General features: G+C 35.2%; 1 non-coding gene across 1 annotated transcript; it reads left to right on the top strand.

Annotated features, from left to right (window-relative positions):
- Positions 1-11,199: 11,199 nt before the first annotated feature.
- On the top strand, positions 11,200-11,306 carry LOC133833190 (small nucleolar RNA R71). The gene has a single exon (XR_009892585.1). It is a non-coding gene; the product is annotated as a small nucleolar RNA R71 (small nucleolar RNA).
- The last annotated feature ends 355 nt before the right edge of the window (positions 11,307-11,661 follow it).

The raw sequence follows: 11,661 nt of genomic DNA, 5'->3' as shown, positions 1-11,661 counted from the left end.
TACTTCTAGCCCATTGTCAAAGCAGATGCATTCGAATATGTCAAGAAATGTGATAAATGCCACGATTCACTACAATTCCGCGAGCTCCACCATCCGAGCTTACCATGATGACCTTTCCATGACCATTTACGGTATGGGGAATCGATCTTATAGGTTCGTTACCAACTGGCAAAGGTGGAGTAAAGTATGTTGTGGTCGTGGTTGATTATTTTACAAAATAGACCGAGGTTAAGCCCCTGGCAACGATTACCTTGAAAAAAGTTCTAGACTTTGTGGGAAAAAACATCATCTGCCAATACGCAATGCCCAGAAAAATAGTGTCAGATAACAGTACCCAATTCGACAGTGAATTATTTACCCATTTTTGTGAAAAAAATGGAATAATAAAAAGCTTTTCCTCCGTTGCCCATCCCCAAGAAAACAGCTAGGTCGAAGCGTTCAATAAAACCCTTAAAGGCTCCTTGAAAAAGAGGTTGGAGGAGGCTAAAGGAAAATGGCCCGAGGAGTTTCCCCAGGTTCTGTGGGCTTATCGAACCACAAATCGTACCCCTACATGGCATACCCCTTTCTCCCTGGCATATGGTTGCGAGACCATGTTACCGATTGAGGTTCAAATACCTACAATTCGAAGTCATGCTTACGATCAAGCGTTGAACCATTCCCTGCTCGAAGTAAGTTTGGACCTTATTGAAGAAATGTGAGATGAAGCTCAACCGAAGAATGCGACATATTAGCAGCGAGCCACTAGATACTTCAATAAAAAGGTTCGAAGTAAACAGTTCGGATTGGGTGACTTAGTATTAAGACATGTATTCCTAGCTACAAGGGACCCATCTGCTAGAGTACTCGGACCTAACTAGGAAGGACCTTACCAAATCGAGTCCATTATTCGACCTGGAGTATATAAATTGGCCGGATTAAACGGAGAATTAGTACCACGAGCTTAGAATGGAGAACATCTACGACCTTACTATCAATAGTGTAGGAATGATGTTTCATTGTAACCAAGCATGTTTGTTTTTACAGAATTTTTATTAATAAAATGTTCGATTTTAATCAAAAGTCATTTTCTTCATTAAATGTTTTATTTTTTGCAAACTCTCTTAATTCAGTAACCTATGGTCACACTCATAGGATATTAAGGGGGCACTAGTGGTATACAATAATACCATAAGTTTTAAAAAATAAATAACATAATATAAAAATGTTGTGATAGTTAACCCGACATGAAAATGTTTGTATACACAAAAGCTAGCAAAACTGTCTAGATCATTAACCCGACATATAGGTTATAAGTGTATACGCGAGCCAAAGTTGTCTGGATATAACCAGGTGCGTTAGCTAAGACAATCTGGACGTAACTAGATTGTTAAAAAATAAGTGCCTGGATATGACTAAATACGCAAGCTAATATGATCTGGACATAACCAGATTACCAAAATTATAAGTGTATGGATTGCAAACCAAACACGACCTAAATAGGTTTGGAACAAACCAGCTAAAACTAATCGAAGAAAGTTGGAAAATAAATAAACCTACTTCGAGCTAAGTCAAGATCGAGGCTGGAATATTTTGCAAAAAGATAGTTTCAACCTCATAACCTTAAGGAACTACTTAAGGAAGAGGAAAAATGACTAGAAAAGCAAGATATAACTAACTACCTATCTTACATGCCATATAAGTACTTTCGAGTGCATGGTAAAAGTAAGGTCCGAGCTTGACAAATAACGAGATCAGACATGGATACATCGAGCATACCATCATGAATGCATTAGAACTCAAGTTTAAATCCAACATATGTTTGTATGAATAAACAAACATAAAGGAAAACAATTAATATAAAATGCTCAAAATATTTCGACCTAGAAATGTGGAGCAAAAATATTAAAGTAAAAGCCGAGCATAAAATTAAAGGTATCAAATGTGAAAGTTTGAGTAAACAAAAAATAGCTCTTACACGAGCTGTAAATTATTTTTGTCCCAAGGGCATAAAAAAAACAAAAGTTACAAAATTATTAATGGGACGCAACCCATGATCTCACTTCTAGGAAGCAGGAGCATCCCCCTCGGCGGCATCCGACTTCTCCTAAGCCCTTTTAGCCTCCTCCTCAGCATCCTCTGCCTCCAATCGAGCTTGCCACCTCGCCAAGAACTCGTCCTCAAGAGTATCCAAGAAGCCTGTATCAAGGTTGACATTGTTGGCCCAGATCTTGTACATGGCCATGTCCACTGCGCGATCCTTCTTCTGCTTGAATTCTTCAAGGAAGCGAGCCTTTTCACCCTCCATTATGTCGAAGGTGGCCTTTTTCTCCTCCTCGAGCTTAGCATTTAACTTTTCAAGCTCCTTGACTCTTGAGTTCTCCTCCTTAAGCTCTTTGATTCTCGAGTTCTTCTATTCGAGCTCAGCCTCCAGCTTAGACTTGGTAGCCTTAACCTCGTCAGCGAGCTTGAGTTGGAGATTCTTTGACTCCTAAGCATAAGACATGCTCGAATGAACCTCATTGTTCAACTTGTAATTCATTTGAGAAAATTCAGCAAGGGCCTATACACAAACAAATTGGGTCAGAGCATACATTAAATAAACTCAAACTGACATGACAAAGTAAGAAAAGTGAATTACCGAGGAGATAAGCTCGCTACCCTTGTCATAAAGGGTATTGGTATCTCGACAGTTGTTCAGGAACTGCCAATGGGGAGCTTCAAAATTGCTGAAGCTTTGGCCTACCTGAGACAGGACATCCGAGCCAAGGGTGGCTCCATGTGTTCCCGCGACGTTGTCAATAACATACTCACTAGAGTGAGTCAAAATCGATAGCAGGTGCTCATGAGATGGAACCAACTTCTTTGGAGCTGGCGCGATTTCCTGGGAGGCTTGAATGGCAGGAGGCAGAGGAAGAGCGACTTCGGCAGGTACTCCGACCTAGGGGTTTGTGGTCACAACCTGGCTCGGGCCTTGGGGACCCGAAGGAGGAGGAGTCACCCCAGTCTTTTTTGGGACCTTAGCAGGCTGCCCCATTTTTTGTGACGCCCTCGGGCGTTTGCTTTGTTTGGCTCCCAAATGACGATTGAGCACGTTATCGAGGTCAGAGTCCATATCGCCCGCATAAACGAGTCACATGTTAGTTTACGAGCTTAAAATACTAAAAAGGAAACAAAGACTCAAGTGACAAGAAACCTAACTGGAACTCTCCCCCGAGCTTGTGCTCGGCGACCAAGTAATCCCCCTATCTTCAGAGGAGGCTGGGGGAGTCCCTTCCCTATATGTGAAAATTAACCTCGAAAGATCTCTATAGTCTTTTATTCAGTATTGAATGGCTACCCCATCCCAAACTTCATTTAAACTATACATAGTTTGGTATTTCCCTAGCCAACTATCAAATCTATGAACCCTCTCGTCTACCCAAGACCATACTTGGAAATTATCTCTGGAATCCAGGAATAGGATCAGGGTGTCAAGTTTATGTTTAAGTAGGGAAGGGGACCACAAGGCCAAGCTAAGGATGACTTTACTTCTATCACTCGAGCTCGAAGCCTCATCGTTTGCTTTGTTTCTCGAGCATGGACTCTTATGGCGACGAACTGGGGAGCGGACCCTTGAGCTTGTTGACCTCTGCCTCGGAGGAAGTTTATCAGTATGGCGCGGTACGTGCTCCCACATGGTATATTTGCGGTAAGCGACATCATTCGTCGACTGATCCTGCCCCAGAAGGCCGCAGGCTCGAAGCTTATCTTTGTGAAGAAGATAAGAGAGAGAACGCCTACCATACGGTAGCTGGAGCAAGGTTTTCTTGTGCTCCCTCATCGTGTCCGTAGGGGTGGGACGATGATAGTTGGCTGAAGAAGAGGATACATGTCAATTAGTTTGAGCCTAAGCATTAATCGAGCAAGAAAAGAAAAAGGGATATGTACTTATGAATTCGTTGGAACGAATAGAATTTTGAAGGAGCCAGGCCATCTGTCCAAAAGAAGGCCAGCTTGAAGTTAGGGGGATGGTTGGGCATGTCTTCAAAGATCTTCTTCTCCTTGGGATAGCTCGACAAGTAGTAGAAGCCATCTCTTCCCCGAGCTCGGGAGGGGTTGCTTTTCAAGCAAAAGAGATATAGGATCTCTTTGGGTGAAGGTCCTTTCCACTTTAATTCGTGTTATAGCGTCCTCAGGGCTGACAAGACCCCGTATGAATTGGTCTAGATTTGGAAGGGCGTGAGCCCAACAAAATCTAGAAAAAGGATTTTAAGGGAAGTAGAGCCCCTGTCTTCATATGCTCGCGACTCCAGGCCGTGAGCTTAAGTTTATTGTTGGGACAACCATCGCTTGGGGCGTAGCAGCTCCGTTTGTTTGAAGTAGGAGCTCGACACCTTAGCAAGCCGGACAGTCCTAAGCCGTGGTGGGCAAGGATGTCGGAGATTTGTCCCAACAAAGTAACCGAGCTCCAATAGTGCTCGGCCTAAAAAAATTCCTCCCTGGAGGTAGGAATGACAGTCGGTTGCGAGGTGGATGGATAGTTTGATGAGTCTTCCATCAGGAAGAAAGTAAGATCACCAGGCTTGTAAGCGATGGTTACTTTAAGCACGGGGTCGAGAGGGATAGGTCTGAGCTCGGGGTCTGGGTCTGGATAGATTGCGACCCGAAGTTTCCTCCTTTTCCTTTCTTCGACCTTGTTGATCTGACGTCGGAAGTGGGCTCGAATATCCTCCTGCTCGCACCTCACTTTGTACTCATAAATTAGCCGTTGGTTTCGAGTGAAGGGTGACTCTGGACTTGGAGTTGTTGGAGAATAAGGAATTGTGAGCACTGACCCCCACCATTTCTCAGAATTTTGTGACATCTAGCAAGAAAGAAAAGGGGGAGGGCCAGGCCTACAAGAAATCAGAGTAAAATTTTACTGATTCGAACTTGAAGGCATGAGATCACGGAATAAGCTCGATCGAGACCGAAATCTCAAAAGAATGGATCAAACTCGAGGAAAATCCCCGAACCATTGTAAGATTCGAGCTTTGAACGTGTATTTGACGTAAAGGAAGGAAAGTGGATTCATTTTAAGAATCCTGGATTTTTAGGGAAAAAGTTGACGGTTACTCAAAAAGGTGATAATTTTGGGAAACGTGTCATTTAAAACCCTAATTCAGTACCCCATTTCTTGGTCTACACGATACATTACCTGTAGTCTAAAAAATGAAAAACCTACATTTATTTTTTTTGCATTAAAATCTGGGTTTGAAACCCATGATATCAAAGATTTTTGAATCCAAGGTTTATGCAAAATCAGCTAAACAATGTGGCTAAGATTACGAATTTCTACAAATATCCTTACAAAACTAGCAAAAAACTAGTAAATATGCTCACGGTGCACCAGAAATATAAAAATGCACGAAAAAAAATAAACATACGGGGTCAAGAACAAGAAACTTACACGCAGAGGCTTGTCGATACAATGAAATCGTCGACTGAAGGAGCGGTTGCAAGAATGATCTCATGGAGTCGAACAGGCCGAGGTTGTTTTGTCTTCTTAGTTTAGAGAGCATGGAAAGAAGAAAAAGAATTTTCGGTTCTGGTTTTTTCCTTTCTCTCTGAAACTTAAAATGTAAAAGTGAAGAGGAGGAAGATGATACAGTTATATATATATATGTATGCGTCCCAAAAAGGAGGTCAAGGGTCGAGTTAATCTGGGCCTTTGGCTGGATTCAGTATTTGATCAAACGGTCAGGTGCAAATATGACAATGGCGGCAAAAAGCTGAAACGTGAAGGGACGTGGGCGTGTAGAAAAAGTACTCAAGTACTCTGATTAAGCAACCTGTGGCTGACGCGTGTCCACACTCGAGTGTGGTAGGTAGCTCAATTTTCAAAAGTGGTAGTTCAAAAGTTTCCTTCTCATAGGATTCAAACTGATACTTTTGAGGGGGAAAAATGTTACACCCAAATTTCGAGGATGGAAATCTTGATCTCGAAATTCAGGTTCGTAAGGTGTGAGCTTGAAATAAGCACAATCATCATGTGATCTTCCAGATAGACAGTTTGTTGTAAATGACAATCTCGTAAGCCCGAGCAGTGCAAAACCTCGAAGATTCTCCGAGCTATAAGTGTAGGCTTGCAACTCACAATAAGTAAGGGTTCAACACTTGTATAAGTTTCTTGATGCCTCTCTTGCCCTCAGATAAGATGGTCCGAGCTCGAGAGGTGTAAGCTCGAATGTGATGGCTTCGTCAATGATTACTTGTTGAGAGCATAGGCGAAGTGAGATGATGAGCTCATAATAGACAAACGATCTCGAAGGCGCATGGATCTGGTGTCTAAGCTATTCGGCTATGTGTGACCATACTTATTGTTGTAAATTCCCTATGTTTAAGGAATATGATGTAATTAGTTATTCCATCCCACATTAAATGGGATATTACCGAGTACGTAGCAAATAATGCATTTATTGGCATTATATTATTTGATTTACACAATATCTTCCCGAAATATGTGGGAACCAATTCTGAAACCTTCTCTATAAATAGAGATGTAAACTTCACCTGTAGAGGACCGAAAGATTGAGATTTGGAGAGAAAACTCTGGGCAACTATTCTCTGAAAGTTTCCAGAAAACTCCAAAGAACTAATAATATAGACTCATGGACTAGGCAGATTTTAACTGCTGAACCACGTAAAAAGATCTTGTCTTCATTCTTTTTATTCACTTCTTTTGGTATGTTATTGTTTAATTGCTCTTCTTTCTTAAGTTGACGAAAAACAGCGTCAACATAGTTTAATATAAGGGAATAGAAGGAATAAAATTCATTAATGCATTCAAGATCCCATGTCTAGGGTTTGAAAATAACCATCAACCTAAAAGAAAACTACTCCATAATCAAATTCATGATCACAGACATAAAAATTCAATGAAAACAAAGAAGTTTTATAGAAGAAATAAAAACTAGATTGGAGAATATGGATGTTGATGTATTTTCTCCTCCTCTACTGCTCTAGACTCTAAAATTTGCAATTCAAAGTAATTTTAAATGATAACCCTAAACCCTTTTAAAAATACTCTTAAAATTTAAAAATTAGGAAACAATTCAGTCGCCGGCCACAACCAATATTATTGGCGGCCGCAGTCACTGGAAGCAATTTTGCCTAGATATCGCGAACCGGCCGCAGTTGATGGTCTTTGGCGGCTGCGACTGCTGGGTTCTGCCTGGGATGTCGCAGCCGACCTTATTGTTGGTTGCGGCCAGTGCTCTTTCTCAACGAGTGTAGATTTCCTTCAAAATCTTCAACTTTAGCCTCGAACCTCGAGTTTAGAAACTTCAAAAACACTAAAAACTCGTCATAAACTTCATTTTCTCAAGTCATATCGTCTCTCGTTAACATCTAGCCACAAAATACACAACATTCATCAATAAACTCTCATAAAATATTTTATGGCCTAAAAATCAAAGACTCGTAAAACAAAGTCAGAAACACCTATAGATCAATATTATCTAAGTGAGAAAGGACAATAAATATATAACCTAAAATACCCTTATCAGTTCTATTTACTTCGTAAATTACTCAATTTATTATCATTAAATGTACAATGATTTTTTTTACCATAGCAATTTGAAAGTAATGTTAATAACATAAATTTTTGAGTTGTCTACAACACCCATAAGGACCATTCATGCATAATTAATGTTTCTTTCATATTCTTTTTAAGGCATATTTTTATTATAATGTTATTCAATGCCCAAAGTGGCATATGAAATAATCCAATAACAAATTAAAGGATTAGGAAGAAAATTTTCTATTGCACATTTTTTTATACTCTCTTTCATCAATATATAACATGATAACATTATTTTATATTATAAATCATTAATTTAAGAAAATACAAAAGAATTACATTTCACATTTCTCAACAAGCTTTTAATTTTTTTTAAAACAGATTATTGAGTTTAAAATTAATGTATGTCTGTCAAGCCACTAAATAGAAAAGTATTTATGTATATGGCTATTATTTAAAAGATGTCTTCATTCCAAACTACCAGCTAAAAAAAAAAAAAAAGGCCTTAACCATACAAACAACACAAACATTTTTTTATTATATCGAAAAATTAGGAGTTAATATTAACTTTTTCAAAAACTAATCTACCCAACCCCCGAAAATTAAAAAAGATGTATTCCCTATATATAGAAAAATATATTCTCTTGTGACCTTTTTATTATTATTCTTAAAATAATATATTTATCATAATATGACCAAATAATTAATACTCAATTTAATTAAAAAAAGAAGAAGATTAAAGGAAAACTGAAAAACGGAAGCCAATGCTTTAATAACAGCAATGGGATAATCTTTAGAAAATAAAAACTAATTGAAATTCCTCTAGATAAATTTTCTCTATAAATTACTAGATTGTAAGACTTCGTAGGCACACAAAACAATTAAGAATTATTACTATTGTCAAATTAACATTCTTTCGTTTTATCAATATGTCGTCCAAGCAAAACATTACTCTCGTCCTTCTCATGGTGTTTCTTATTTTCTCATTCGGTAACAACATTTTCTAATCATATATATACATAAATATTCATATCGACCTTCTTCAACAGAATTTCATTTTGTAATTTACTTTTAAGATTTTCATTTTATATTTCGTGGCATGTTTTCACTTAAGAAAAATATTCTCATGCAAATGACGAATCTACTTGTTATTTTATTTTCATATAATTAAGTAATTAACTATGTATATATGATTATAAAAAAGAATAATTAAGAAGAATACTGAATTAATGTATATTTATGTGTATATATATAATATTGGTATTGGTTTTTTAGGTGTTGAAAAAGCAAGAGGAACTGATTGCAAGTATATTAATCATCGATGCCAAGGGAAAAATCCCAAAAAAGAATGTGGTGCACTATGCAAGGCCCAAAATTACAGTGATTTCGCCGTTCTATGTGTCATTGACCCATCTAAAGCATCTTCTACTGATAAATATTGTTGCTGCCTTGTCGACAAACATTAATTCGTACAACATTTATTATTATTTTATATAAAATAAATGACAGTAATTTTTGTGAACCATCTAGGTCGAAAATGCTTGTCTCTTCCTTATTTTATTTGATATTATTTATAGAAAAATGAGTTTGTATATGTATCTCTTAAATGCATGCGCATGCATGCATAGAGAAAGAATTTATTATAAAGGTGATTTCAATATTGTTATTATTTTCTGTCAAGTTATATATTAATTATTCGATGTAATGAAATATTTTGAGATGTGCACTTTATTTTAATTATATTGTGTATTAATAAAGACTTTATAATCATTAATAGACCAACGTTAAATGTAATGATTTTTTTTGTTATAACTTTTATTTTGTAAACGTAGATATTTTAATATGACTGAGTGAATACGATTAATAAGAATATCTATTCTATATAATAAGTGTGTAGATAACGGAAATTCTTGGTTTTAACGTTTTTTTTATTTTTTTTAATGTTAACTTTAACAAAATATTCTTATATTTAACAGAATATTCTCATATTTAACAGTAGTTTGTAAACACTTAAACTTAATTAAAATAAAATAAATAATTAAAAAAATTAAAATATAATATTTTTGAGATATTTTACAATGATATTTATTTAAAAATAATAAATAATTAAACAAATTAAAATATGATATTTTTTTAGATATTTTACAATGATAATTATTTAAAAATAATAAAATCATACGTTTTATAACTTAAATAAAATTTAATTAAATTTAAACACACTTATTAGAATAATATCATATTAAACATATAATATAATCTACTGCGAATTAGCAACAAATTGTTTTTTTTTTAAAAAAATTAGCAAGAAACTTAAATTTAAAATCACGTATAATATTTAATATTACATTAAACATATAATATATAATCTCTTGTTGTCAGTCCCGAATTCAAAAACTAAAATAAATATAAACTTAAACAAAAATAAATAAATTATTTAATTAAAATATGATATTTATTTCAAAATTTATATAACATTAATATAAATTTAATAAAAATAATTAATAAATTCTATAAATAAAACTAAAGCAAACATGTATATTGCACGTTATTTGTATCTAGTATATATATATATATATATAATTGCTTAATAGTGTTATTCTCCGTAACGGTATATGAAAAGCAAGTTATCAAAAGGAAAAAGAACAACAATCAAGGAATAAGCCAATTCCCAATTAATCAAAGGAATGATATCCTTATCTCCTAATTATTTTTAGTGCACAAAATTTATGATAGTACAATTCATTTTGGCAAGTCTTATATTAGTTTTCAATTTATAATATCAAAATATAGTTTTGGTGAGGTCAACCTTCAAATAAAAACATCATCAAACTAATATAATATTTAAGAAAATGTATTTGAAGGATGCATTTTCAATAGTTTTTATTTTTCGAGGGGCATTTTTGCCAAGCAAAAGAATATTTGAGGGGGGGAGGGGGGGTTGGCAAGAGTCATGAGAATCATAGCATTTGTCCTAATAATATTGCAAAAATCAAAATTTAAAAGACAAAAAGAATAATTATATATTAATAATAATTAAACAATATTTTTAATGGGTTTTATATTTGTGCCATTTTAGAGTTATATATTTAAATTGACTATTGGGAAACATTAAACTTTGCATCCAATACTATCAAAGCTATGACTTTTTCCTCCTTTTAGTGTTAAAAAGCTCACCACATACGTTTATAGATTTGGGAAAAAAATAGTTTGTAGTGCTTAGGTATTTATGAAAAAGATCTGACGGTGAAACTTCTTGCTGTCATCAAAGATTTGGTGCAGTTGTAGGTTCTTGATTGTTAAGTATGACTAGGGACCTAAATGGCACTTTCTGATTAGTTTAAAAAAAATAAATGAAAAAAGTTGAATAAAATGTTTAAAAAATCTATTTTTTTAAATAAAACTTTAAAATTAAAATCAATTTATTTATTTAAATAATATATATTTTAATTTAATTAAAAAATCTTAAAATTAAACTAAAACCATAATAAATCAAATTAATTTATTAGTTTCCTTTCTAAGTACAAAACCTAATACTAAACAAACTCGCATCATAGCAATATCCTTTCTTTTCCATATAGGCACATTCTGAGGTAAATTGGGGTGATAAGAAGGCTATGGTTGATAGGTCTTGGTTGTGAACCTAACAATAAGAAGATGATGAGATGCCAACTTTTTCATATCTATAATGTGACACTGATTTAACAAATCTTTTAAACTCTCCCCAAACCTAATAGAAAGTTTAACGGTCTTTCTGGTTGAAGATAGACATTTGTCTTTTAAGACTACTATAGTGTTATGGTGTGTGAGGTATCTGTTGAAGAAAGTTGTTGTCATTTCTTCCCAAGTTGCAATAGAGCTAGGTCTTAGAAATACAACCTAATTTTAGCTGTCTTACACTACAAGAAAAAGATTCTACAGCAACGACTTTTGTCGTCGCTGTAGATCAAGAAGTCGTTGCCAAAACGACGTCGTTATAGATCCGTATGTGTAGCAACCTACAACGACGACAAAACGTAGTCATCGCACTATGAAATCCTTTTTTTCGGTTGGACTGGGATATTGCGACAACATGTTGTCACTGTAGATGGTTGCAAAATTTGAAATTTGAATTTAAAAAACTCCTGCAGCGACGACATGTG

This window comes from Humulus lupulus, chromosome 4 (assembly GCF_963169125.1).
Source record: "Humulus lupulus chromosome 4, drHumLupu1.1, whole genome shotgun sequence".
In the NCBI taxonomy this organism is placed as follows: Eukaryota; Viridiplantae; Streptophyta; class Magnoliopsida; order Rosales; family Cannabaceae; genus Humulus; species Humulus lupulus.
The sequence above is the reverse complement of the archived record's forward strand: the minus strand, read 5'-3'. Positions and strand labels throughout refer to the sequence as shown.